Below are 27,998 nucleotides of genomic sequence, written 5' to 3'. Positions count from 1 at the left end.
CTTCCTTACATGTATTTTCTTTCTTACATGTATTTTCTGTTGAAACGTTGCCACAATAAGTGTAATTTCTGGTGAAGTGCTGCAGCATCACAATTATTTTCTGGTGAAACATTGCCGCATTACGGTTATTTCCTGGTGAAATGTTGCCACATTATGATTATTTTCATGGGGGCGGGGGGTGCCACAGGTTTTCTCACATGGAGTGAAAATGGCTAGAGGCGCCCCTGCCTGGTTTCAGCCCACAGTCTTTTCTACCCTGATCTGGAGTCTATTCCACACAACTGCTAGAAGCTGTTAGTTGCTTTTGTAGAGTTCACGTATAAGCAGAGAGGGTGCAGACTTGCAGTGTGCTCCCTCCTGCATCCTTGGTTTTGTGCATAGTAGTCAATTAACATCAACTTCACAGAGAAAGGGTGCAATGTGAATCCTAACCACCAGTTGGCGCAAAAGGCATTTGGTTAAGTGGCCTTGTCCTAGAAACAATCCTTTTCCCAGATTAAGTGGTCTGCTGCAGTAGGCATACAGTGCATACTTAGTTATAAAATTATATCATAAAGCTAAATGACTGAAAATGTTGTACAGTTTTGTAATAGTGTATTTATAATTATCATCTGCTTTGATCTGTGGATTTATCTTCTGCTATGTTTCAGACATAGGCTTCAATTCATCAAGCATTACCGCATTCGGTAATGCTAAAAACAGCTGACTTAAGGGAGCACTTTAGAAAATGTTAATTCATCAAAGCTGTTACCGAATGAGAAGCTGAAATGACACAGCAATGAGATAAATTACCGACATGTGCTCAACAAATATTAATTCATCAAGGTTCCCACATTCGCTAACACATTCGGTGTTTATCTCAAGCTCTCCCCTGTCGTTACAGGCTTCGAAAGCCTTCTGTGTGAATGTTTTCATGATTAGCAGGAGCAGGCAGCCAATAGAAACAGCCCATGTTCTCCTGCAAGTGCCGCTGATAGGTCACACAGGCTTCTCCACACAAGCTTTCAGACCCCCCAAGCAGTGAGCAGAGAGAACGGGTCAAAATATATCCCCAGATTCCCTTCGGTGGTGTAACCCTTTCAGGCCCTGTTTGATAATGCAAAGATGCTGGTGGTGAAATCACCAAGCATGGCATTTGTAATGTCTCCAGGAAGTTCATCTACGTTGTGGCAAATAAATAAAATGTTAAGAAAGACTGATGGACAGATTCAGAGCTGCAGAGGCAGTACAAGTAACAGTAACTATAACACGTTTACATGTAAAGGGATGTCTGGATGCCTTCTATTGTTATCAGCTTGTAACAACACAGAGACATTCCAAGCTGCTCTGCACCACTCTGCTGTTATCGAACAGCCTTTGATGAATTGAAGCCTAGTAGTTCGGTAACTTAACGAACCTCTACCGCACATGGGAAAATATTGATGAATTAGCACAGTGAAGTGTAAAATACCGAATGCGGTATTTTAAGGACTGGGGTTTCGTTATCGAACACCCTTTGATGAATTGAAGCCATAAAACTTCACTGACATAGTATAGATCTTTCAAACATGTCCTCTATTGTAAGATTCTTATGTCAAATAGATATCAGCTTGTGTAGTTCCAATAGGTTTTGACCTTCCCTTTCATTTCTGACTAAAGGCTGCCATACACTGGTCGATTGCCACCAGATCGACCAGCAGATAGATCCCTCTGTGATCGAATCTGATCAAAGAGGGATCTATTGGCTGCCTACACTGCAAACAGATTTTGAATCGATTTCACTATGAAACCGATTCACAATCTGTGGAGCTGCCACTGCCCCCCTGCATACATTACCTGATCCGGCCGGTGCGAGTCCCCCGGTCTCCGCTCTCTTCTTCTCCGCTCTGGGCTCCAGCTTCACTTTACTTCCTGTCCGGGCAAGTTTAAACAGTAGAGGGCGCTCTACTGTTTTAACTTCCTGTTGGGACAGGAAGAAGTGAAGCCTGCCGGAGCCCAGAGGAGAAGAACAGCGGGGACACGCCCTGGCAGAGCAAGTAATGTATTGCCGTTAGCGTCGGTCGTCGGACATTTGAAGCCGCTATCGACCCGACGGAGATCAAGCGAAATCTTCCGCGTGGACAGATCGAGGGTAACGATTGATTTCGGATGGAAATCGATCGCTCGGTCAGCGTTTGCGCATCGATTCCACAGCAGATTCGATCACAGTGATCGAATCTGCTGTATATCGCGGAAAATAGTTTAAGTGTATGGGCCCCTTTAGTTAATTTATTTGCCCTTGACCCATGCTGTTTTGTGTTCTGACCGCTCCATCCCATGGCATCTACACAGAAATCTATGCACTAGCTAGGAGGGAAGGACCCATGATCTTCTATGCTATTCTATCCTTTCCCTTACATCAGCAGGACACGCTGAGAACAAGGAGTCATGGGATGATGGGACCAATCAATATTCTACTTGCTGTAGGTGTCATGCAAGGTTTGTCCTAATTGGGGCACTTTAAATGCATGCATTCCCTTTAAGAAGTGACAGGAACAACCGAGAACATAGAACACAACAAACGTAGCAGTGGCTATTGGTTGCGTCTAACAGCAGGTTTATTCCTAGATTGCAAAGCATGTCCGCCTTACTTAACTTTCGCCTGGCAGAGGCTGGTCTATTGCTAAAGGTGATTAGTGGCTGCTTGTGTAAATCCTGCTGATTAATCAATCACCTGTGTATGGATGGAGGGTATGACGGATTCATCTCTGGCGTCTCGGCACTGCAGTCATGCATCTTGCTGCTGCACAGAAGTAGTGCAGGAACGCTTTGATCACAGATGAAAGAGGAATCCCCAGCGTTCAAATCCCTCTTTTGCTACTCGCATTATAATTTATGCATGAAAAACTGATTTGGCAAGGTATGACAAAAATATATATGGTATAAAATTATTAATATAAAAATATTATACATTATATATACACACACAGCTACTGTACATTGGTAAGGTGCAGTGCGATGACAAATGGTATGGAATCTATTTGCCAGGCATCGCTGTGTGTTGTGTATTACTGCTTTTCTTAGGGTTTGTTCACACTATGGGCTTGATTCACTAAACCGTGATAACTCAAATATCACACCTTATCAAAGTTAACACGCTTTATTAGAGTAGCATAGCGAGCGCTACGAACCCGCAGGGGCTCAGGGCAGGACGAGGGCCATTGCCAATTAGCAGGCATAAGTTTGTAGCGCTCGCTATGCTACTCTGATAAGGCGTGTTAACTTTGATAAGGTGTGATATCTTTGATAAGGTGTGATATGAGTTATAATGGTTTAGTAATTCAAGCCCTATGAGTGCTTTGAGATTATTTTAAGTGCTAGAGTTTTTTAAAAATGCTTTAAAAGTGCTTGTGCAATGAATTTACACGTAAGTGTACTCACATAAGCGATGACCTTTCTTTCCAAATCGCAAAACGCGGTTCCTGCACCATTGTGCTTCAATGGAAGGTATAGTAAAATATTGCGAAACGCTTTAAAAATTTTGTGAGCGCTTTTCATTACAAAACTACATTAAGGCTGCTTACACACAGGGACGTTACAGGCGCACGTTAGTGCAGCCTGTAACGCTCCCCCAACGTACAGCAATGTAGCACAAGTGGGCTGTTCACACTGCCCACGTTGCGTTACATGTAACGCTGCACGTTCTTCCGATAGTGCAGCATACTGTAGCGTTACAGCGGCTTAAGCCGCTTTAGACTGCTTGCACATGCACAGTAATGTTGGGGAGGAGCGGAGAGCGGCCAGGCACATGGCTAATTAATATTCACTGGACGTTGTGACATGCAGTGTTTACTTCCTGTGCGGCAATTAGCCGGCGGGACCACGTGATGCCGCATGCGTCCAATAGTACGCATCACGGACGCCAGCGTGAGCTGCACAACACGGCTCACTCTGACGTCCACATCGAAGAGCACCAGGCCTTGCGTTAGGTGCACGTTATGCGACCTTAACATAGCACCTAACGCAATGCCTTGGTGTGCAAGTAGCCTAAAGAAATTAAATTCCAGGTCTTAGGGCCCGTTTCCACTAGTGCGACGCGATTTCGCCGGCATTCCGACGCTTGTAAAAACGCATGCGGGTGCGTTTCCGCATGCGTTTTACCCGCGATTTCGTGTGCGATTTCGCATGGCAGGGTGCCATGCGAAATTAACCATGACACTGCCAGGACAAAATAACATTGGGAAGGGTGCGAAATCGCACGCGAAATCGCGGGTAAAAACGCATGTACCAAACGCATGCGTTTTTACTATTAAATACATTAGCGGCGATTCGCACGGATTCCCGACGCAGGCGAAAACTGTGGGTCCCGCCGTGCAGATTTGGCCCGCTGCCAAATCGCTCCCGCACGCCGCACAGGTGGAAACAGCCCCATCCACTAACATTAGCTATGCGAATCCGCATGCAGTGCCCGCATGCGGATTCGCCCTAGTGGAAACGAGCCCAAAGAGTTCACTTCCAGATTGTCTCAAAAAAGAGAAAACTAAATAAATAAATACAAAATTTGAAATTTAATTAGACAATTTTACTACTGCCATGTAATAGGACTTCCATGTAGTATTCAAAATTTGGTGGCCCTCCTACTACATGGAGGTGCTAAAATTAACCAACGCTTAGACATCATACATTCAAGTTTGATATATGTATGCACCTTTACTGAGCCTATTCATTTGCCTTATCTTTGTAATTAAAGCGTAGTGCATACATCCGATTGTGTTTGGCTAATTTTCTCACCTCCATGTAGTATGAGCGTACCTGCAGAATGTGTTCATAGTATTAGGGCCCATTCACACTTGTGCGTTTTCACAGCGATTTCAGCATTGCTGTAAATCGCTAGCGATTTGAAAAACGTGTGCACAATAAAAGTGTATGGAAGTGTTCTCATCTAAGCGTTTTGCGATTTGCTGAAACGCAAACGCGCTGCATGCAGCGTTTTCTGAGTGATTCTGGAGCGATTAGAGATTTAGTAAAGTATTTAAATTGAACTAGAAAACGCAAAACGCTAATCGCTCTCTATACAGTGAAAAAAACTCTAGGAAAAAACGCCAGAAAAACGCTCAGCGTTTTGCGTTAGCGATTTCTAGTGTGAATGGGCCCCTCTTTCACAGTGGGACATTGCGTTTGATGCGACGTTAAAGTCGCACAATGTGCCCCTAACGCAGCGCATGTAGGTTATGAAATTGGACGTTATTTTGTACTACGTTACGTGTCTCTTGGTGCGCCGTATTCGTCGCATACTGATGGAACGAAAACGGCGCATGCGTTACATTTAAAAAAAAAAAAAAAAATTACTGTGCAACACACAAGGCAGTAGATTTATTGCTAAACGCACAGCATGCAGCACTTTCTAAATATTGCTACACATTACACACAATGCAACGTGTGCACTGTGAATGTCGCACAGACTTTGTATTGCTGTGCGTTAGTCTGCGTTATTTTTTTATAACTTGCGACTTTAACGTCCCACTGTGAAAGAGGCCTTATGGTCTGTTGGTCCTCATACTGCAAGGAGGTGATAACATTAGCCAATAACTAGCCAATCAAAATTGGATGTGTATACTGACTGGCTTTAGTGTGCACACAAACACCAGTTTTGATAGGATAATTTTATAAATTCCAACTAAAACCCACAGCTGAACACTGGTCCCCTACCTTTCATGTCCTACCTCTCCCTCTAGATTGTAAGCCTTCGGGCAGGGTCCTCCTCCTTGCGTCTCCTACCAGTTCACACACCTCCATTACTGTACACCCATCCTATGGATCTGAGTGAACGCGACTTGCCTAATCTCCATGCTCCCCTCCAGTGACTGACTAAGCATTACCTTGTACTCAATACTGTGCTGTGTGATCTGGTTTTCTTGTATTCCTGTATTGTCATATTGCTGTATGTCACCCCTAAATATTGTCTGTAACCTTAACTAATGTCCAGCGCTGCGTAATATGTTGGCGCTTTATAAATACAATAAACATGAAATGACAATTGAATAAAAATATAAATTATGTGTTTTCTTTTGCCTGAAAAATACATTGTAGAGCATATAACATGCTCTGCTGCCTGTGGTGGAAATACATATAGCAGCAATAGTTTTATAGTTTCAGTTTTTAGTCAATTTAGTTATAGTATCTAGGGCTCTACGGGTGAAGTTTTTCCCCAGCGTGCAGTCGCCCCAGCGCTCCGATTGAAGCCGGAGAAAGGCCACCCACGTGGAGCGACTAGCACCAGCAGGAGCGTGCAGTCGCCCCCAGCGCTCCGATTGAAGCCGGAGGAAGGCCACCCACGTGGAGCGACCAGCAGGTGCACGTGTGCTTCTGTCTTTCTCCAGCACCGCGGATCTGCTCCCTTGACCGGTGCCCCTCAGGACTGCATCTGCGGGCGCTTATAGGCCCGCACTGGCCCAAGCTTACCTCCGGTGGACCGGCCCCCACAAGCAGGGCCCTACTCCCACACAAGGACCGGGGCTGCCTCTGCCAGATCAGCGCAGAGCACAGTCCCCGCTGCCAGTCAGCCTCCCAGTCCGCAGCTCCACGGAAGCTCCTCAGCAGCCGACTCCTCCACCTCCAGCCTCGGGAGCAATACTTCAGTCCGGGACCGCTCCTCAGCCGACATGCGGCCGCACTTCCCCAAGCACAGCTGGCTCAGAGGAAACTGAGCACCGCAGGAGGCTACCCCACAACGGATCCAGCTTTCCACCGAGCCAAGACTCCAGTCCCAACCACCATCTACCACCAGGTGAGACTTCTGTTTTGTGACCCCCTGCCACACAGTCCTGCAAACTTCTGGGGTACTGCGGGGTACTGGGAAAAGAATTTGCACAGCCTCAGCCTTATCACTGCCGGCTTCTTGCACTGTGCTGCTGATGATGGACAGTCTGAGGATCAAGCCCCTGCCAGTTATGGATTGTGCTGCACTGCTGAGGGGTTGTTATTGTACATGAGGTGTTGTTATTGTACATGCGGGGGACGGTGTCCCACTAATGTGTGACTGTATTGCACGTGTTTTTGTTTTTTGCACATGTGTCACACTGCTGTTGGCCTGTAGTGCACATGCCTCTTACATCCGGGTCACTCTGCAGATGGACTGTGATTGCACTCGCCTCTACATCTGTGTCGCACTGCGGATGAACTGCTATTGCACATGCCCCTACATCTGTGTCACACTGCTGATGGACCGTTATTGCACTCGCCTCTTACTTCTGTGTCACACTGCTGATGGACTGTTATTGCACTCGCCCGACTGTTATTGCACTCGCCTCCTTCATCTGTGTCGCACTGCTGCTGATGGACTGTGATTGCACTCGCCTCTTACATCTGTGTCGTACTGCTGACTGTTATTGCACATGCCTCTTACATCTGCGTCACACTGCTGATGGACTGTTATTGCACATGCCCCTTACATCGGTGTCACACTGCTGATGGACTGTTATTGCACATGCCCCTTACATCTGTTTTGCAATGCGGAGGACTGTTATTGCACATGCCCCTTACATCTGTGCCGCACTGTGGATGGACTGTTTATTGCACATGCCTCTTACATCTGTGTCACACTGCTGATGGACTGTTATTGCACATGCCCCTTACATCTGTGTCGCACTGCTGATGGACTGTTACTGCTCATGCCTCTCACATCTGTGTCACACTGCTGATGGACTGTTATTGCACTCGCCGCTTACTGTGCGGGCTTATCATACATGCCGCAAATGCTACCCTTCCCCCCTCGTACCACCTACTCCAGAGCACAGCTCCTCAAATGGGAACATATCACAGCCGTACACCCGGAGGATGGGCTCCTGTACAACTCTGTTTGGAGCCATGTTCAAGCAATCACTGCTTCTGCGCCCTGGCCTCCCTTTAGCCAGCGCCGCAGGGGATGTCGATCAGGCGTCCGGGCGAGACTGAAGAGGAGAGGCCTGCGGTCAGCCATCCCTGCGGTCCTCCTAGCGAACGTCCGCTCCCTCCCTAACAAGCTAGATGAATTAAGACTCCTCAGCGACAAGAGGGAACTCGGGCATAACACCCCAGTCTTCTGCTTTACTGAAACGTGGCTCCATGACGACATCCCTGAGAGTGCCCTCCAGCTCCCAGGTTTTAGCCTCATCCGAGCAGACCGAGACAGCACCCTCTCTGGGAAAAAGAAAGGAGGTGGCATCTGCTTCTACGTCAGCTCAGCCTGGTGCTCAAACACCTCTCTACTGGCCAAGAAATGCACACCAGAACTGGAACTCCTCATCAATTGCAGGCCAAACTACTCGCCCAGGGAGTTCTCCTCCTACGTCCTCGTGGGTGTGTATATCCCTCCTGATGCAGAGATAAATGTGGCCCTGCGTGACCTCAGTGACACCATCATGCAGTGGGAGACGGCACTCCCGGACTCGCTGTTCATTATCTTGGGGGATTTTAACAAGGCCAACCTCCGCAAAGAGCTGCCTCGTTTCCATCAGCACATCACCTGCCCCACCAGGAGTGCCAACACCCTCGACCACTGCTACACGGCCCTGAAAGATGCATACAAGGCGACACCGTGGGCAGCCCTGGGCTCATCCGACTACTGCATCATCCACCTGGTACCTACTTACAAAAGGCGCCTGGAAACCTCAAAACCGGTCACCAAATCCTCCAAAGTGTGGTCAAGTGAAGCCAAACTACAACTTCAGGCCTGCTTTGACTGCACAGACTGGAAGGCTCTAGAATCGCCTAACCTGGACGAGTGGGCAGATAATGTATCCTCGTACATCAGCTTCTGCGAGAACTCCTGTATTCCAACAAAAACCTTCAAACTGTATCCAAACGATAAACCGTGGTTCTCAAAAAGACTACGACAACTACGGCGTAGCAAAGAAGCCGCACATAAGTCCGGTAACCAGGAAGAATACAGGAAGGCAAGAAACGACCTAAACAGAGAGCTGAGGTCTGCAAAAAAGTGCTACGCGGAAAAGATGGAACAGAACCTCTCCTCAAATGACTCACGAGCCGTGTGGAAAGGGCTGAAGGCTGCCACCAACTACAAGACTCCCCCTCAGCATGCCACACCGAGCACTGAGCTTGCAGAGCGTCTCAGTGACTTCTACTGCAGATTCGAGAACCAGCCAGCACCTGCAGGATCCCCACAGCCACCTGTGCAATCTGCCACTGTAGCCCTGGGCCCGCACTCACCCCCACCGTCAGTGAGGGAGGCGGATGTTCTGAAACACTTGTTAAGGTTAAATGCCAGGAAAGCCTCGGGTCCGGACGGAGTGTCACCAGCCTGCCTGAAAACCTGTGCTCGTCAGCTCGCTTCCACCCTCTCTTCCATCTTCACCAGGTCCCTCCAGGAAGGCAAAGTTCCCGCGTGCTTCAAGAGGTCCACCATTATCCCTGTCCCGAAAAAGCAGGGCATCCTCAACCTCAACAACTTCAGGCCCGTGGCACTTACATCCGTGATCATGAAAGCTTTGGAAAGCATGGTGCTACCCCTCCTTAAGCACTCCACAGAGGGACTGATGGATCCGCACCAGTTCGCGTACAGATCAAACAGGTCCACCGATGACGCCATCAACATCTGCTTGGAGCTTGTCTACGACCACCTGGACAGACTAGACTCCTACGCCAGGATCCTCCTACTGGACTTCAGCTCAGCATTCAATACCATCAGCCCTAAAATACTTCAAGACAATCTCGCTGAGCTGGGAGTCCACCCCACCCTACGCCTGTGGATCACGGACTTCCTCACCAACAGGTCCCAGGTCGTCAGGTTAGGCACCATCTCCTCGCAACCTAGAATCACAAACACAGGGGCTCCACAAGGTTGCGTCCTGTCGCCGTTTCTGTTCTCGCTGTATACGAACAACTGCAAATCCACGTCAGACTCAGTAAAGGTAATCAAATTTGCTGATGACACGACCATTGTAGGTCTCATCACCAAAAATGATGAGAAGGCGTACCGCCACCAGGTCGGAAATATATGCTGCTGGTGCAGAGAGAACGGTCTGGTCCTAAACACAGCGAAAACGGTAGAGATGATCGTTGATTTCAGGAGACACGCCTCTACCCCACCTCCAATCCACATTGATGGCAAGGAAGTAGAAAGAGTCCCCAGTGTCCGCCTACTGGGCACAACTATCTCCAATGACCTGAGGTGGAACGCCAACACTGCCTTAACACAGAGGAAAGCCCAACAGAGACTTTTCTTTCTCCGCCAACTGAAAAAGTTCGGTGTGGTCCAAAAACTTCTGACAAACTTCTACTCAGCCACAATCGAATCCGTCCTATGCTCATCCATCCTGGTCTGGTACGCCAGCTCCTCCGCCAGCGACAGGCTCAAACTGCAGAGGGTCATCAGATCTGCGGAGAGAATCATCGGGAGATCCCTTCCCACTCTGGACCTCCTCTACCACTCCAGGCTGAACACCAGAGCATTAAAGATCGCAAACGACCGCTCACACCCAGGCTACCGCTTCTTTAACCAGCTCCCCTCGAGCCGGAAGCTCCGGTTCCGCTCCATCTACACCAGGACCTCAAGACACAAGAACAGCTTCTTTCCGTCGGCTGTCAACCTCCTGAACTCTCTCCATGGAAATGGCCATCCTCACCCCACAATACCATGACACACACACTGAAGCACTCCGCACATAGACTGCGCTCCAGCTAAAGCATACCTGTTGGCTTTTTTTGTATTATAACCTATGCCACACTGTCCTCCTCCGCATAAAGGTCATATAATGTTCTGTATTCTGTAAATGTTATGTTCCTACTGCATGTCCTGTCCTGTATCTGTAACTATATTGTGTATCAGTACCCTGTACGTGCCAAGCCCAATTCCGGGCACGACCCAGTCGTGCTTGGCGAAATAAAAGATTCTGATTCTGAATAGACAGTATTCCGTTGCAGAGCTAGATTGTTATCGCATGCGCAACACTAACGCCAAACAGTTTAAAATATCTGCATCTACATGGACTTTCATGTTTTCTGGTCAACGTGCATCACCACAGATGCTATACTATAATGCGCTGCTGACCTACCGTCAAATCAGATACTTCTTCATCGCACCCGGTATGAAATTTCCCATAGACTTTTATTGCTTTAGCCTCAGCCTGCACCACTTACCGACCGCCTAACACAGATTGGCGGTGGGTCGAAGAGCGGCTCCCTTGTTCCTCCAGGATGCCATATGTCATCATCTCGCAAGGAGCAGGATTAGACGGGAGCTCACACGAGCGCAATCACCCATCACTAAACAGGGGGCCACAACGATCATCCTGCCAGCCAGTGATTGGAGCTGGAAGGCCGATTTTTTTTATTTACATACAGAAATACATTTGTATAGCACTGATCTTGTGCAGCACTATACAGAGGATAGCCTTGTCACTTAATTAACTGTCCCTCAGAGGGACTCACAGACTATTTCTTATCATTGGAATATGTCTATTTATGGGATGTCTAGTGCATGTAATATAGCCTAGGTCCAATTCAGAGAAAGTGATGGATTGGGGGGGGGGGCACAAAAAAAATAAAATAAAACAAATAGTTTTTTTATGAATTAAGTATATATATATATATATATATATATATATATATATATATATATATATATATATATATATATATATATATATATATATATATATATATATATATATATATATATATATATATATATATATATATATATATATATATATATATATATATATATATATATATGTAAAATTAATTTGGGTGCCAAGTTGTAGGACCGAGCGATAAACCGTTAGGGCCCATTCACACTTGATCGCAAAACGCTAGCGATTTTGCTAGCGTTGTGCTCTGGCTTTTTTGTCGTTTAACTCCAAAAAAGCACCATTGACACCTGGCGATTTTTTAGCGATCTTGTTTTGCGCTTCTATAGCACTAAAACGCGATCGCCGGGAGATCGCCTGAAAATGGTGCAGGCTACGTGGTTAGCGTTTTGATTTGCGGCGATTAGCACAAATCGCCCACATGAGAACGGGCCCATAGACTTATTACCCTAGCGCTTTGAAAAGCGCTAGCGTTTGAGCGTTTTGCCGAAAACGCCGGCAAAATGCTCAAGTGCGAATGGGCCCTTAGGGTAGGAACACACTAGGCAGAATCGTATATGCGTTTTCCACTATGTGCTTATGTATTATGGATAATGCATATGCGATTCTGCCTAGGGTGTTCCTTCCTACCCTTAATGTTGTGAAGTGCTGAATTGCAAAAAAATGGCCCGGTCACTAGGGGGGTATAAACCTCTGGTCCTCAAGTGATTAAAATTGGGTAACGCAATGCACTGAAAACACGCCAGTGTAAAAAGGGCCCAAGTCTTGCATTGCTGTCTGTTGTGTTTGTAATCTTTTCCTGTACTTCTGATTATGTCTAAATGCCCGTTATCTGTATTGCAGTATTCCATGCCGTGTATACCACAAGATTCTGGGTGCGACATTCATCATATTCGCCGAATAAAACCGATTCCGAACTAAAAATTGTGTTGTTTTTTTTCTTTTCAAATTTCCCTACAGGTCAGCTTCAAACCTGTAATAGCTTATTAAAGGGGTTCTTTCGCGAAAAAAGTAGGCAGTTAAAAAATGTGACAGATGACAGGTTTTGGGCCAGTACATCTTTTTAAGGGGGATTCTCAGGGCTTTCTTTGTTTTCAACAGCATTTCCTGAACAGCAGTTTAACTGCCAAAATAGCAAGATACCAGCCGGCCTCCCTAATCACTTGCACACTATTATGTCAGTTAGATTTTGCAACTGTTGTTCAGGAAATGCTGTTGAAAACAAAGAAAGCCCTGAGAATCCCCCTTAAAAAGATGGACTGGCCCAAAACCTGTCATCTGTCACATTTTTTAACTGCCTACTTTTTTCGCGAAAGAACCCCTTTAAAAAAGAGCAGCTTTAGTGTAATTGGCTGCAGTGGCTGGCAATATCATACAGTATTATTTTCTGTGCTTTTTGTACATCAGGCTGAATATATTCCTTGAATGGCTTCTGTTACCTGAATGATGCATGAGACATGTAGGCATTCCTAATAAACCGGCGACTCTCTGTAACCGTTAAATCTAAATTGGAAATGCAAGTTCTTCTTTTAATTCACTTGTGCAAATCAAAGCAGGACTTATTTTAATCAGCGCCATTCACAGCGAACACGTAGTGTGTCAGGTTTTTTTTTCTTAAGCAAGCGTCTTTCAATATTGTAATGCGGTTAAGATTATCATAATGCTTTGTGTCATGTTTTCAGAAACCACCTTCTACTTCTCTTTTGTACAGTGTTACCATAAGAGGGTAATTCACTAAAGCATCGTCAAGGTGCACGTACCAAAGAGCGGCATACACAGATTTACCAAGCAAAGATCAGCAGTGGGCGTGGCCCGTGATGGTTCTATGGGCATTAGCTAAACTGAATCCTAGCCATTGACAATGGCGCAGCGTTTGCCTGCTGGTTAGTAGGGAAAGGTGTTGCGGCAAAAAGGGGTAGCCAAGCAACTGATGATGTTCAAAGTGTACCCGAGGCGACAGGTGACATAATGAGATAAACATGTGTATGTATAGTACTAAACATATTAGGAAGTGACTGCTTCTGTTTTGTCAGTAGCTTGTCAGGAATATAGTAATCACTGATAAGCAAAATTACAGCCACAAAAGTTTTCCTGGCAGAATACATTTTTTTCTACATAGTCCTGAGAGCAGAGGGAGAGATAAAGCATCAATATAGTGTATGTATTTTCATTTAGGGACACTTAATAGACTGCATATGAGCAGAGACAACAAAACATTCAATCTACTTTCTAAATGTTTAAATATAAAATAAAATCCTGGGGTGTCTAAAAAAGTCATTTTAAGGAGGAGGATAAATATAACTTTATCTCATTGTAACGATCTGTGTCAACACACAGAGAGAATCTGATTATTGGTGATCTGCAGTATCACCAAAAATACAGATCTATACCTGATTATGGATGATCTGCAGAATCACCAACAATACAGATATAGCGCTAACCTCTGGACACACACACATACATACATACATACATAGTGAGTGTTTGGTGTAACAGTATGACTTTGAGCAACCCACCTGATGAACAGGTGACCCTAAGCAGTACAGAAGATACTGCTATGGAGGGTATAGAAACCTTTCAGCAGCCTGAGACTCTCCAAGGGGTGGAGTCAGGCTGAAAATAGGAAGGACCAGAGAGTGAGTGACACCTGAAGGTGGATGTCACTGACTGATCTTGGAGACTCTCTCTTAAGTGGAGAGAGATAGCTCTCGAGGTCGGGCAAGCCAGGTCGGCAACACACAGACTGATAAAGTACAAAGACAGAAGACTGATTCGGTATCCAAGTCAGGCAGGGTTTGGCAACGAGATATCAGATATGCGTGGTACCGAATCAGAAAGCAGAGGGAAAGTCAGGAAAGCAACAGGTCATAACAAATAACAAACATTGCCTAGTCTTGGGTGTGAGGTCCGTGGTCTCTCTACACCCTGGAACTAGTCTGAAGTATAACAGAATGATAACACAAGTAATCTGGCTCAGTGTGAATTCCCAGGTCCTTCTGGTTCAAACACACTGTTGGATCTGACTAAGGTCTGAGTGCTTCCACGTAGTGATCGCAACCGCAGACAACTTGAGAGTGGCCAGCAGTAACCATATATAGTACATTGCTCTCTGGCGCCAATGATCAACCAATGGCTACCAGCTCTGAGGTCCTTGGCCATCATAAAAGTTCTGCCTTTCAGCACGCGCGCGTATTCCTAAACCTGTGTGAACTAACAGGCTCAGCCACACTAGCTGCACGCTGCTGTGTGCAATGTGCTGCACTGGACGTGGAACCAGCCGCCTTACTGTCGTTACATGCGGAGGCTTTTCTGCATTCTGCCATGTCACTAGATGCACGCTTCCGCGTGCAGACCGCCGCATTGGACACGTAATCAGCCACCTTGCTGTCAGTACACGCGGCGGCTTTTCCGCGTTCTCACATCACTTTATTTTCACCTCCCACTCTCACAGAGGCGCTCACACGCTTTATGGACCTGAACCAGTTTTATATGCTCCTGTACTGCCTGATGAAGCGGGATTGTTGCCGGCGAAACGCGTTGCGATTTTATGGAGCTGTGAATAAATTGTATATTTTTTACTCTGCATTTGAGTATATGTCCACTACCAGAGGGAGGTAAGTCCACCTCGACTTCCCTCTTTTTGTCATTTTTAGAACATTGTTTTACTCTGCTTGGCGCCTCTGTTCGTACATATTACAGCACGGTTAAGTCCACCCCTGGTGGAGGGGTTCTTTCCCCATTTTCCTATCTACAGAGAGCAACTTTTATACCTGAGTGGGGTCAGGTACTAATACTCCCCACCTGCCTGTCAAGTGGTTGCCTGATGGTAACCCACCTTTGTGAGTATAAGAACCTTTGACATTACATTATATATTGAGCTTACCAGACAATATTGCACTATTGGGCTCTTGGTGTCCTCTGTTTTGTTTTTACAAGTTATTTTCACCTCCGGTTCACTTTAAAAGCAGTGGTATAGCAAAAGGAGGTGCAGAGGTTGTGACCGCACTGGGGCCCCTGGACCAGAGGGGCCCACTAAGAGCCCTTCTTCATTCATCTTATTAGCTTTTCATTAGTGGCATGCTGGGAATGAACACCTCTATATGTGCATTGCATAGTGTTAAACCTTAAAAAAATGATTTCCTTACTCTAGATACATCTACTCTCTGACACTGCAGCTGTCCTTGATAGGTTTTGTGGCTCCATGTTAATAAAGTGCTAGGGGCCCCATATGAAAAAAAAATTCGCACTGGGGCCCCAAGATCCTTAGTTAGCGTACGTTAAAAAGGGGCGCTGGGAAAAAAGGGCGCAGGGTTTTAAACGATAAGCATGGATAACGTTTAAAAATGTATTGTACTGTATTTCGTTTAAAATTAATGTTTTATAAAGTTATAAATCATTAAATAATGTGCATTAAATCGGCAATTGTAAAAACGTTAATCTTCCGTTTAAATAGTGAAACGTATAATAACGTTTAAAAAAAAATTACTAAGTAACCCTCCCTGTACCTACCCCTAACCCCTAGACCCCCCTGTTGATGCCTAAACCTAAGACCCCCCCCTGTTGGTGCCTAAGTAACCCTCCCTGTACCTACCCCTAACCCCTAGACCCCCCTGTTGGTGCCTAAACCTAAGACCCCCCTGTTGGTGCCTAAACCTAAGACCCCCCTGTTGGTGCCTAAACCTAAGACCCCCCTGTTGGTGCCTAAACCTAAGACCCTCCTTAGTGCTCACTGTATTGTGTGTAGAATAATGTTTTAAAAACAGTAAGGGATAAAATATATTACAATTTACATTACGTACTGATCGCTTTGTTTTGTGAATAATAATGTTTTACAAACAGTAAGGGATAACATTTAAAATAATGTTTTATTGAAATAAGAAACGTAAATCATCACAAGCAGTTATAAAAAACATGAAAAATCTTCTGGCGCCGTTGGAAAACGTTATTATTCTCGGGCGCCCTTTTTTCCTGTTCGGCGCCCATTAAACGATAATTATTATAGGAGTGAATGGCGGCGCCCGATTTGTCCACTAGCCTCCTGCGCCCTTTTTTACTGTTACCCCACTGTTTAAAAGGAAATACTTTATGTACTTGTGTATAAGCCTAATTTTTCAGCACAAAAAAGTGCTTCAAAGTTACCCCCTCGGCTTATATGTGAGTCAGTGGAGCAGAACAGATGGTGGAGCAGGTTTGGTTACTAGCATCGTAATGCTAGGTACACACCATACCATTTTCTGGTATCGAATATGTCCAACATGTCCGATCTGAATTTTGATCGAGTTTTTGATTTTCCAATTGTTTTTCTGATAAATTTCTGTTTACTGCTATGGAAATCGATCGAAATTCAGATCAGACATGTTGGAAATAATTGATCTGGCGGGTAAATTTGCCAGAAAATTGTATGGTGTGTACCTAGCTTAAAGATCATGCACTAGTGATCATGCTGCTGGCTGGCTCCCTGCTGTGTCTGTGTCACCCATCACCTGCAACATCATGTGCAGAATGTGCTGCTCAAGACTACCTGTGTCACCTGGCTAGTGGAGTGGTGCAATGATCGGGGATTCTTCCTGTGTGGAAATCTCTGTGTCTCATATCTATGACTCCCTCTAGTGACACAGCCGTATGTTCCTTGGGGCACATCTGGCTAAGGGGAGGGGGGAGGCTGACTTGTACTGGAGGCACATCTGGCTATTGTGGAGGGGGGCTATACTGGGGAGGGGGCTTATACACAAATCAATCACTTTTTCCTGGTTTCTGAGGGAAAAGTGGGTGTCTCGGCTTATATGCGAGTATATACGGTAAATATGGCGGCCTCCAAATACTTCTCACTTCAGTTGTCCTTTAAATGAAGCCATGCACAGCTGCATTAGGAGCTAGTCTTGGCTCCAGAGGCCCAGCAGGAAGTGCATATGTGATTATGGCAGCACTAAGACAAGGAACTGAAATGTACAATCCCTCTCCTTTGTAAATCAGCAATCCCAGGGTTTGTTGCATATTGGTTTCTGTCTTCTGTGCTTTGAGGACGGATTTCAATAAATGTAGAAGTATTGGTAGAGAAAGGAAGGGGGAATGAGGAATAGGTCATATTTCTATAAAAAGGCATGAACCAGTTCATCTTACAGTCCATAAAGAGTTCTGGATTGGTTTCTGCATAAATCCCTTGAAGAGAAAGCATTGACAAAATCCGCCAACCTACAGTGAAAGGTGAGGTGTGCCCGTTTAGTATGGATACACCGTAAAGAAAAAAAAAATTATACATATTTGAAAATCACTTTTGAATGCTCATTGTTGTACGACAGAACTACTCCAATCACACGTCTCATAAATATTTAGAGGAGAAATCCCCCTCTGTACACTCAAAGTGGATGACTTAGAATTAGCTTTTCAGTTACGATCAGCATCAAAAGAGAATTAAATGGATTGAATGGATCAATTCATACCTCGCTATGGGCTCATCATTTATGGCACTTGCCAATGAAGGAGAAAATAAGTCCAGAGTTGTAAATAGAAAAATCGATGCAATAGAATGCAATAATATAATGTGATTGTCTCATAAAATTCAGCCTAGTGGAGTGCCAATTATGCCAACCCCTTACACAAATGTTCCGATTTCCATCACGGAATTCTCCCATATAAGTGGCGATCGGACTGGCATGGTTATTCTAAGTGCAAGAACTTATGCATGCAAGTTGCTGGACAGGTTTGGCAGTTTTTAAAAAATATTATAAGTCTACCTAATAAAACCCGTGTCTCAGCGTCTCATGTCCATGTGTGTGTGTGTCCCTCCGTCTACGCTACTGCACATGTGCTGCAGGGACAGCCGTTGCTCGGACAGGAGCAGGACAGCCGGGGGGCCGGCCAAGCGTGTGCATGTGCACTGACACGTGACAGCGGCGACAGACCTAGAGCCCGTTATTAAATAGGCTAAGGTCCCTAGTAATAATAATAAACTCAGTTGCTCAGAGTAAAGAGGTGATCATTGGACTTTATGGTAACAATGGGGACAATACATATTGCTTGGCATTTTAGTAACGAAGCAGTAAAAAAAAAAAAACTGTGCAATGTCTTGGGTAGCGAGTACCTCCTGAATGCTCATTGGGTGTCTTCTACTAGTGATTAGTAGCTAGCTACAGAGGCTACAAAAAGGACCAGATTTCTGGAATGGCTACAAAGGCCATGATCTAGGGCAGCTGGACATGAGAGATGGCTTGCTGCATATGGAATTGCCTTGCTAATAGGCAATTGGCAATCAAAGCGCAATAATTCACAGTGTGAACCAGCCCTCAATGTGATCTACCAACATTACAAAGGCAGAGCCTCCCACCTTACAAAAAAAAAATCCCAAACCATATGACAGAGGTCATTCCTCCCCGAACGCCTGCCAATACGAACCTCCAACCCACCGAATGTTGGGGACTCCCTGTACTGTGCCCATGCAGAGGAGGACACAGGGGGACACAAGAGGGAATAGAGGAGGAAACAAGGGGGACAAGGAGGACAGAGGCGGAAACAAGAGGTACAAGGGGGCATGAGGTAAAAAAAAGGGGGCATAATCCACAAGATGCGTCTTTCATCATGGATGTACCAGGTGTAGTAATAAATATTTTTTCCACTTGTTTTTGCCCTCTAAACCTAGGTGCGTCTTATGGTCAGGAGCGTCTTATAGTCAGAAAAATACTGTACTTAGAGTCCCCCACCCCTAAAAGAAAATACCCAAACATAATTAAACCGGATCACTCAATTATATTTCTATGGTACATTCACATCAGCTCATCTTCATCAGTTGTGCATTCCATTGGAGTGATGCACAGTATGCTTTGAATTTACCGGACAACATGTGTATTTACATTGGCAGTGAAGCAGACTTTCAATGTACTGTATGCTTCACTATGTGTCACACCGCATTCCTGACATGAAATGCGATTTATACTTGTATAGTGTGCAAGTAGTCTAATGTGCCGCCAATCTGCAGACAGCAGTAGGATTCCTGTAATTTCATATAAAATTAGTTTTCCAGTTTCTGGTATTCACAAAGGAAATTGGAAAGTACATTTATTTGCTATGAGCAACAGTTCTATATCCATGGCCGGATTTCAGGAAAGGCCACATAGGCCATGGCCTAGGGCACCAGGAAAGCTAGGGGCGGGCTGTGGGCAGCAGGATGGTAATAGCAGTTAGCCTGGCGAACATTCATCCTGCTACACAGAGTTTGCACATAGCGGTGGAAACTACTAACAGCTGGATCTTGTCACTCGGGGCAGGAAGGGCAGCGAACAGACACAGTGATCTCTGAGCTGCCTGTCACTCACCAAATGTGCTGCCCACCAAGAAGCTTATATTCTAATCCCTGCCATCATGTCACTAGCTGTCCTCAGAGGTACCGTACTTATAATGTTAGCCTTGCCATCACTTTACTAACTGCCATCAGAGGAGGCTACAATCTAATCTCTGCCCTGTTGGGGGCGGGGGTAGGATGCTGCCGCCTGCCGGTTGGGGGAAGCTGTTGAAAGTGGGCTTTGGATGGTAAAATGTACAAAATCTGGTCCTGTCTATATATCTTTTCTCTGTTGACTCTGTGTCAGTTATAAAAAATCTCAGTAAACTGGTCAGTGCCACATAGGATGAATTACACACACAAAGCCTATCAGCATCTCCGAAGAATAATGTGACAACTGACAAAGGACACCAGTCTCATGGGGAAAAATGGCAGACAGGAACCTTGTCTTTGTCACAGGGTAAAACCAGACACAAAAAGACTATCAGCATCACACAGCTGAAAAAGGCTATAGATCAGTGATGGCTAACCTTGGCACTCCAGCTGTGACAAAACTACAAATCCCATCATACCTCTGCCTTCCCGAGTTATGTTTAGAGCTGTCAGAGTATTGCAATGCCTCATGGGACTTGTTGTTCCACCACAGCTGGAGTGCCAAGGTTAGCCATCACTGCTATAGATGATGTGCAAGAGGCCTCAACGCTGCTCTTTTGGCATATAATTGGTCTATTTTCCAGCTGCTTGCATTTTTATCAAATTTGCATAAATACTTGCATGGACTCATTACAGGTAATCCCCGGTTAACAAATGAGATAGGGACTGTAGGTTCGTTCTTACGTCAGAACACTGTGCCATCTCTGTCCCATGTACCTCCTCTGCCCCCTGTGCCTGCTTATACAAGTTTAAAAAAAAACAAACTTTTTTTTTCTTGTAAGAATCTGTTAAAATCAATTCGGTACTTATCCGTTAGCCGGGCACATCCGGCAGGTGGAGACAAAACTCCACCAGAGTTGCATCTTTCCCTACTATCCATGTCGGCCTGGAGGGGGAATAGTAATTAGCACCACCTGCCGGATGCACCCGGCTAACGGATAAGTACTATCAATTCTTTCAAATTCAATTTGAAAAAAAAAAATTTGGGGCTTGTTCCCACATAATCAATGCCGTTCATATCGGGGGGTCGTTCATAAGTTGGAGACTACCCTGTATTTGTATCATCTTGACCTGTGTACCAGCTTTGCTGCATTAGTAAAAAAAATAAAAATAAAAAAAAAAATGGAAAGGAGTAGCACCAGTGCATACCTCCCAACTTTTTGAGATGAGAAAGAGGCACACTTAAGCCCCTGATTACGCCCCCACCACAACCCTAGTCACACATACCATAAAGATTCCATAAGAAAAATGTTGTTTTATAACTGGTCCTTTCTATCCTGGTTCATTTTCCTTCATAACAACAACATTTTAAAATCAGTAATATATCAATTTAAAGGATGGGAATAAAGTTTAGCGTCCTGAAAGAGGGACAAATGAGGAGGAAAGAGGGAGAGAGGGACAGTCCCTACAAAAGAGGGACAGTTGGGAGCTATGCCAGCGCCAAGCTGCAGTGAAACCTAGGACAGCCGCCCTTAGGCCTGGAACCCACTGAAATCAGCAAACGCAAAACGCAACCGCCAGCGATTTGTCTGAGCGGTTTGCAAGCGGATTCATGTGCGTTTTTGGTCATGTTTTGCAACATTGTATTTTTTTCCCCAGCGGATGCCTAGCGTTAGAGATGAGCCGAAATTTTCGAAATTTCGAACTGCTTTTATTACGCATGCGAAATTTAACATTACGACCCAAATTCGTAATTTCGTAATTAATTTTCAAATCGTAATTTACAATTTCGTAATCGAAATTTCACTCCCGTAATGACGAATTTCGTGTCTCCAACCGAAATTTTACTTTTTCAAGTTTGTAAGGGTTTCTATCCCTCTAGATGCCTAAAATGAATAGCCCAGTCAGTCAGTCCTCCTTCTCTCTCTCTCTCTCTCTCTCTCTCTCTCTCTCTCTCTCGAGATCTGTAGTATTTCAAAACCATACTCACATTCATGACATGTCCAGGGATCAAACCCAGGCCAACCACATGGAAGACAGCTATGCTCACCACCATACCACCAAACACACACTAAATAGACTGCTAACCTAAATCTTACTTGTAGACAGTCATATGAGACACATGCTGGGTGCAGGGCTTTGTGATTGGACCATGGACCATGCGATAGAGTGAGGTGCAAAAATGAAATCATGCCTAGCAGAGGATGGTTTCACAATGCTAAATGCTAGGCTGGCTGTGGTGCAATTGGTTAGTGCGTCTGGCTGGTAACAGCAAGGTTACAGGTTCGATTCCATCCAGGCATGTCTTTTCCTTTTGCGTTCAACAGTTGTCCAAACAGAGCCAACAGAGCCCCAGATAGCCATGTAGAGTTAGGTCACAGCTAGCCTGGCTGTGGTGCAATCGGTTAGTGTGTCTGGCTGGTAACAGCAAGGTTACAGGTTCGATTCCATCCAGGCATGTCTTTTCCTTTTGAGTTCAACAGTTGTCCAAACACCGAGCACAAAGTTTTGCATGCGTAAAGTTTTACGCACGCAAAATACCCCATGGGGTTCAATGGCGCAGCGCGCGCACGCAAAAGGAAAAGACATGCCTGGATGGAATCAAACCTGTAACCTTGCTGTTACCAGCCAGACACACTAACCAATTGCACCACAGCCAGGCTAGCTGTGACCTAACTCTACATGGCTATCTGGGGCTCTGTTGGCTCTGTTTGGACAACTGTTGAACGCAAAAGGAAAAGACATGCCTGGATGGAATTGAACCTGTAACCTTGCTGTTACCAGCCAGACACACTAACCAATTGCACCACAGCCAGCCTAGCATTTAGCACTGTGAAACCATCCTCTGCTAGGCATGATTTCATTTTTGCACCTCACTCTATCGCATGGTCCAATCACAAAGCCCTGCACCCAGCATGTGTCTCATATGACTGTCTACAAGTAAGATTTAGGTTAGCAGTCTATTTAGTGTGTGTTTGGTGGTGAGCATAGCTGTCTTCCATGTGGTTGGCCTGGGTTTGATCCCTGGACATGTCGTGAATGTGAGTATGGTTTTGAAATACTACAAATCGAGAGAGAGAGAAGAGAGGAGAGAGGAGAGAGGAGAGAGGAGAGAGGAGAGAGAGAGGAGGTTGGTTGGTTGTTCATTTTAGGCATCTAGAGGGATAGAAACCTTTGCAAACTTTAAAATACTAAATTTCGTAATCGTAATTACGAAAATTTGCGTAATTTGCGAAAATTACGAAATTTCGATTACTGCTAAAATCGTAATTGTAGTAATTTCGCGAAATTTCGGAAATTCGTAATTAGGTCATTACGCTCATCCCTACCTAGCGTTTTGCGTTTTGATCCTGATTGGTCCTGTGAATTATTTTTCATTTTGTTACAGTGTGCTGAACCGCAAAACGCTAGCAAAACCGCTCAGTTTAGGTTTTGCTGAGCGTTTCCGCTAGCGGTTCAATACTTTACATTGAAACGCTAACGCTCCCAAAATGCTGCACGTCCTGCGTTTGCGTTTCTGAGAAACGCAAACGCTCCTGTGGAAGTTGCCCCATCCATTAACATTAGCCCAGCGTTTTGGCAAACTGCTAGCGTATCGCAGTGCTGCCAAAACGCTGCCAAAAGCGCTCCTGTGGGTTCCAGCCCTTATGGTAGATATGGCCACTCTTATTTATGAAAGTGCATCTCCCCTTAAAAAATAATCTTACATCAATATACATCTCCACAATCTTGCTGTGGATTGATTCAGGTCTATTTCATTTTCTCCCCGGATCACAGCGTTAGGATATTTTGACGATTGTTTCCGAAATGCTGTATGCAGCGAGTTTTTGGTTTCTACAAATAGCAAACACTACAGTGACATACGCCAAGATGTAAACCTCTTGTTTGGGGTGGTACGCTCCTCCTTCCTTTCTCCACCCAGGGGCGCAAAGACATTTTAAGGGAAGTGGGCATACATTGTTGCAGCACTTTGCCGATTACCAGCGATCAGCAAGGGCTCGTTTACTAGTGCAGAAAACAGGCTGAATCCACAGTGTTTACCTTGCGTGGGGAAACTCTGCCATAGGGAATAATGGTGCCGCCGGCCAAATCACTTGGCATAGCGATTCGGCCGACATTGCTGTCAGTTTACGTGCGAGTGGCAGGGGATCCCATAGTCGTGCATCTCACGGCTTCCGGCTGCGTACTCACAGAAGAGGAAGTGCCGCTGCGCGTCTTGTAGGATGCGCGGTAGCTAGTGGAGACCCAGCCTAAGATGCTGAAACGCTGCTGAAAGTACCCCAGTGTGAACCAGACCTTTCATATATTTTTCTATAAGGCCATGATTACAGTGAGATGTTGCATTGTGTTCCCTGTATAACAGGAATCCAACAATGGAACAAAGATGTCGTACAGAACATTACGGTCGCTTATAGTGAAGATATGTAAAACAGAACAAAACAACAACAACAACCGGGAGCCTCCAATAGTGTATTATTGATGATATTGAGGTATAAATGTAATAGCAAGTAGAGAATGATATACTCACAAACACGGGTTGCCAAGTGTCAGGCAACCACTCTTTGCGCATATGGGGAAAATAAGCCTGTCCCCACTCAGGCTAAGAAGTCGCTCTCCGTAGTAGGAAGTTCACACCCATCCACCAGGTGGATAACAATGTGCAATGGATACTGAGGCGCCAGCTGAATAAAAAAAAAAAAAAAAAAAAAAAAAAAAAAAAAAAAAAAAAGCATGAACCAATATAAAAACAGTAAAATCAGGGGGGTAAGGGTGGACTTACCTCCCCAGAGGCGCTGCATCCTACTGCACAACGTCTGAGTTACTCCTTTTTGTATTTTGCCTGAGGAAGCGGGCGTGAGACCCGCGAAACACGTTGCAATTGTTTTATTTGGAGTACAAATTAAATTTTGTCTTTACCAATCACATTGGTTGTGTTTGACCTTCTGGGGAGGTAAGTCCACCCTTACCCCCCGATTTTACTGGTTTTATATTGGTTCATGTTTTTTTTATTCTGCTGGCACCTCTGTATCCACTGCTTATAGTGAAGAGTACAGTCAATGAAAAGTATGCATACCAGTTAATGCGCGTTTAGTGCAATGCATTACCATACCACAACGCTACCACCGCACTGTGAGCGTCACATAGGTGGTGCATTGCAGTGCGGCAAGCTGCATTACAAAGGGCTCTATTCACAATCACACATGCAGTAAGATTTTGTACCGCTGTATTACTGTCAGTAATGATTTCCGCACTTTTTATCCACATTTGTTAAAAATGTTCCGCATGTGGCAACAATGCGGGAAAAAAAGAGGAAACATGCATAATTACATAGCAAATATGCGGAAACCATGAGTAAAAAACATTGTCAAATAAATAAATAAATAAAAAGTCCAGCAAACTCATGGCTCCAGACTCCCATTTAAGTCAATGCGAAATACTGTATATCACCAAGTATTAGTAGGTGATATAAAATTGGTAGATAAGTCAGAAATAATGCACCCCTTTTTTGTTTGTGAATTTCGATTTTTCTTCTGTGGGAATTAGCGTCTTTTGCGGATTTTTACCGCACTTTTTACGCATACACGTAAACAGTGTGTACAATTTTACACATACAGTAAATAATCATACATAAAATTTGGTAAAAGTCAAGATGGTCTTATTACAGTCAGGAATTTACCACAAGTGCATTTCCACATGCGGAAAATGATTGTGAATAGAGCCCATTGCGGCCGTTACTAGTGAGGGTCAATGAGATGCAAATAATTTCGAGTTGATGCAAGATTATGCAAATTTGTATGCAAACCTATGCAGATTGAAATTGCACTAATCCAATTTTACCTCAGCAGGATTTAAATTAAATAATCCTGCATCAACTAGAAATTATTTGCATCTCATTGACCATCCCTACACCGCGCCTTTGTGAATAGGGCCTTAGGCATATAGTAAACATTTGCTTTTGAAAGTACTATAAATAAGGTTATTACTATTATTAGGAGAGATACCATACCAAATTACCCATCTAAACCTCTCTTTTGTAAAACCCTTGTCCAATATCTAGACCCCACTCCACCCTAGGAGTCACCCACCATCAAATATCCACTGGCACAGATTTCAATAGCAAAAGACAAATACCTCACAACATTGTTTGGCCAGGATATCCTGTAACCTGTGTCTTATTAACTGAAGCACAGTCTTCACCATGTAAGTACTTAGTCTCTCTTGCAAACACCATGGTCTTTGTAACTACTTACAAGCTGACAGTACCGCTTTTTCAATATGTCCCTAGCCACTCTTCTGTAAAATATTGCCCTCAAAAAAATGGCTCATGCCAGTAGAAGCGGAATAGAATCTAATTATCTTGGAAACTTTAAGACAGTTGTTCTGTGCTTTTCAGAGCAGTTTGGGGACAGGACCGCACAGCATAGCAGCAACGTTCATGAATGGCCTGACAATGTCACATTTGCTTATTCATCACATAATTGTGCACTGCGATCTGTATATGACTAACCTTACCGTTTCCTAAATCACTGACATAGGTTTTACTAAAATGTTAAATTTACCTTTCCCAGAAACTGGGATTAGCAGGACTTGCAACAAAAACTTTCCACAGGGGTAATCAGATCAGAAGCTCATGATTACTTAAAGGGAAGAGAGGGATATGGGAGGCTGCCATATTTATTTCCTTTTAAAAAATACCAGTTGCCTGGCAGTCCTGCTGATTATTTGGCTGCAGCAGTGTCTGAATATGACCAGTAACAGGCATGCAGCTAATGTTGTTAGATCGGACAAATGTCAGAAATGCCTGATCTGCTGCATGCTTGTTCAGGGTCTATGGCTAGAAGTATGAGGCAAATGATCAGCAGGGCTGCCAGGCAACTGGTATTGCTTAAAAGGAAATAAATATGGCCACCTCCATATCCCCTCTCGCCTCAGGTTCCATTTTAAACCTTAATTATCCCTGTGCAATTTAAAAACAAACAAAAAAAAAAAACCTTCAGTCCTTGCTAATTCCAGTTAGTGTACAGCCAAAAGAAAAACTGACGTGCTGAATTTACCATCACATCACTAATAATTGTGTCCTACCTTTGATGTCCTCTAGCTGAGGGGGTAAAATGTAACATCTTCTACTGATGACAGCTACCCAGGGCTGGGCCTTTCATAACAGAGATCCAGCTTGTCCAAGTAAATAACACAGTGCTGTGTGAATATGGCACATGTGGAGGGACTGAGGCAATGGAGCAGAGAGTACAGTAGTTAGCAGATAGTACACACTGCAGAGCAGAAACATAACAGGCACTGCAGCGGTATCCCATAGCAACAGACACTGCAGAGATGTCTGCGGAAGCTTTGAAGCGGTATCCCATAGCAACATACTGCAGAGACGTCTGAGGTAGATTTGAAGCAATATCCCATAGTAATATATACTGCAGAGACATCTGAGATAGATTTGAAGTGGTATATCCCATAGTAATAATATACTGCAGAGACATCTGAGGTAGATTTGAAGTAGTATATCCCATAGTAATATATACTGCAGAGACAGCTGAGGTAGATTTGAAGTGGTATATCCCATAGCAACAGTACAGCATAGACTTCTGAGGTAGATTTGAAAATGAACTGAGTTTGAAATCTTCAGTAAGAGAGTCTGTTTGTAGATCCCACGGAGTTCAAGAGATCATTGCAGTCAGTTTTATTTTTCTCCCTTAGCTGAACAATAGTTAGTAGCTGAAGAAATGCACAATTTAGTTGCTGCTGTGTAGAGTTCTTGCTGAACCGCACAAAGTAACCATAGATATCAGAGAACTGCGCAGAGGCCCAGTGAAGTGTGCAGAGAATAATGGCTCAGTGAGCCCACAGAACTGCTGTATACACACCTGTGTCTGACACACACTGATTAACCTGCACAAGGAAACCTGGACTGCATTTAGTTATACTTCACACAGGTGGATCTGAACTGCACCATAGCAGCCTCAATTCCCTGACCATTACCGGATGAGGTAAAGCAGGAAAAAAAAAGCTGATTTTACCAAACAATGGGCTCTATTCATAAAACTTTACTGCAAGTTTTCCACTCAAAACAGCGG

At 44.7% G+C, this 27,998-nt stretch overlaps 1 long non-coding RNA gene across 1 annotated transcript in view; it reads right to left on the bottom strand.

The window, feature by feature from the left end:
• LOC137536596 (uncharacterized) overlaps nucleotides 1–27,199 on the bottom strand; it is a 443,111-nt gene extending 415,912 nt beyond the window's left edge. Inside the window, exon 1 of the long non-coding RNA XR_011024585.1 lies at nucleotides 26,998–27,199. This is a non-coding gene — a long non-coding RNA (uncharacterized lncRNA). The remainder of the gene's footprint in view (nucleotides 1–26,997) is intronic.
• Between the last annotated feature and the right edge of the window lie 799 nt (nucleotides 27,200–27,998).

The sequence above is a fragment of the Hyperolius riggenbachi genome, chromosome 10 (assembly GCF_040937935.1).
Source record: "Hyperolius riggenbachi isolate aHypRig1 chromosome 10, aHypRig1.pri, whole genome shotgun sequence".
Classification (NCBI taxonomy): domain Eukaryota; kingdom Metazoa; phylum Chordata; class Amphibia; order Anura; family Hyperoliidae; genus Hyperolius; species Hyperolius riggenbachi.
Note: the sequence above shows the minus strand (reverse complement) of the source record. Positions and strands in the feature narration are given on the sequence as shown.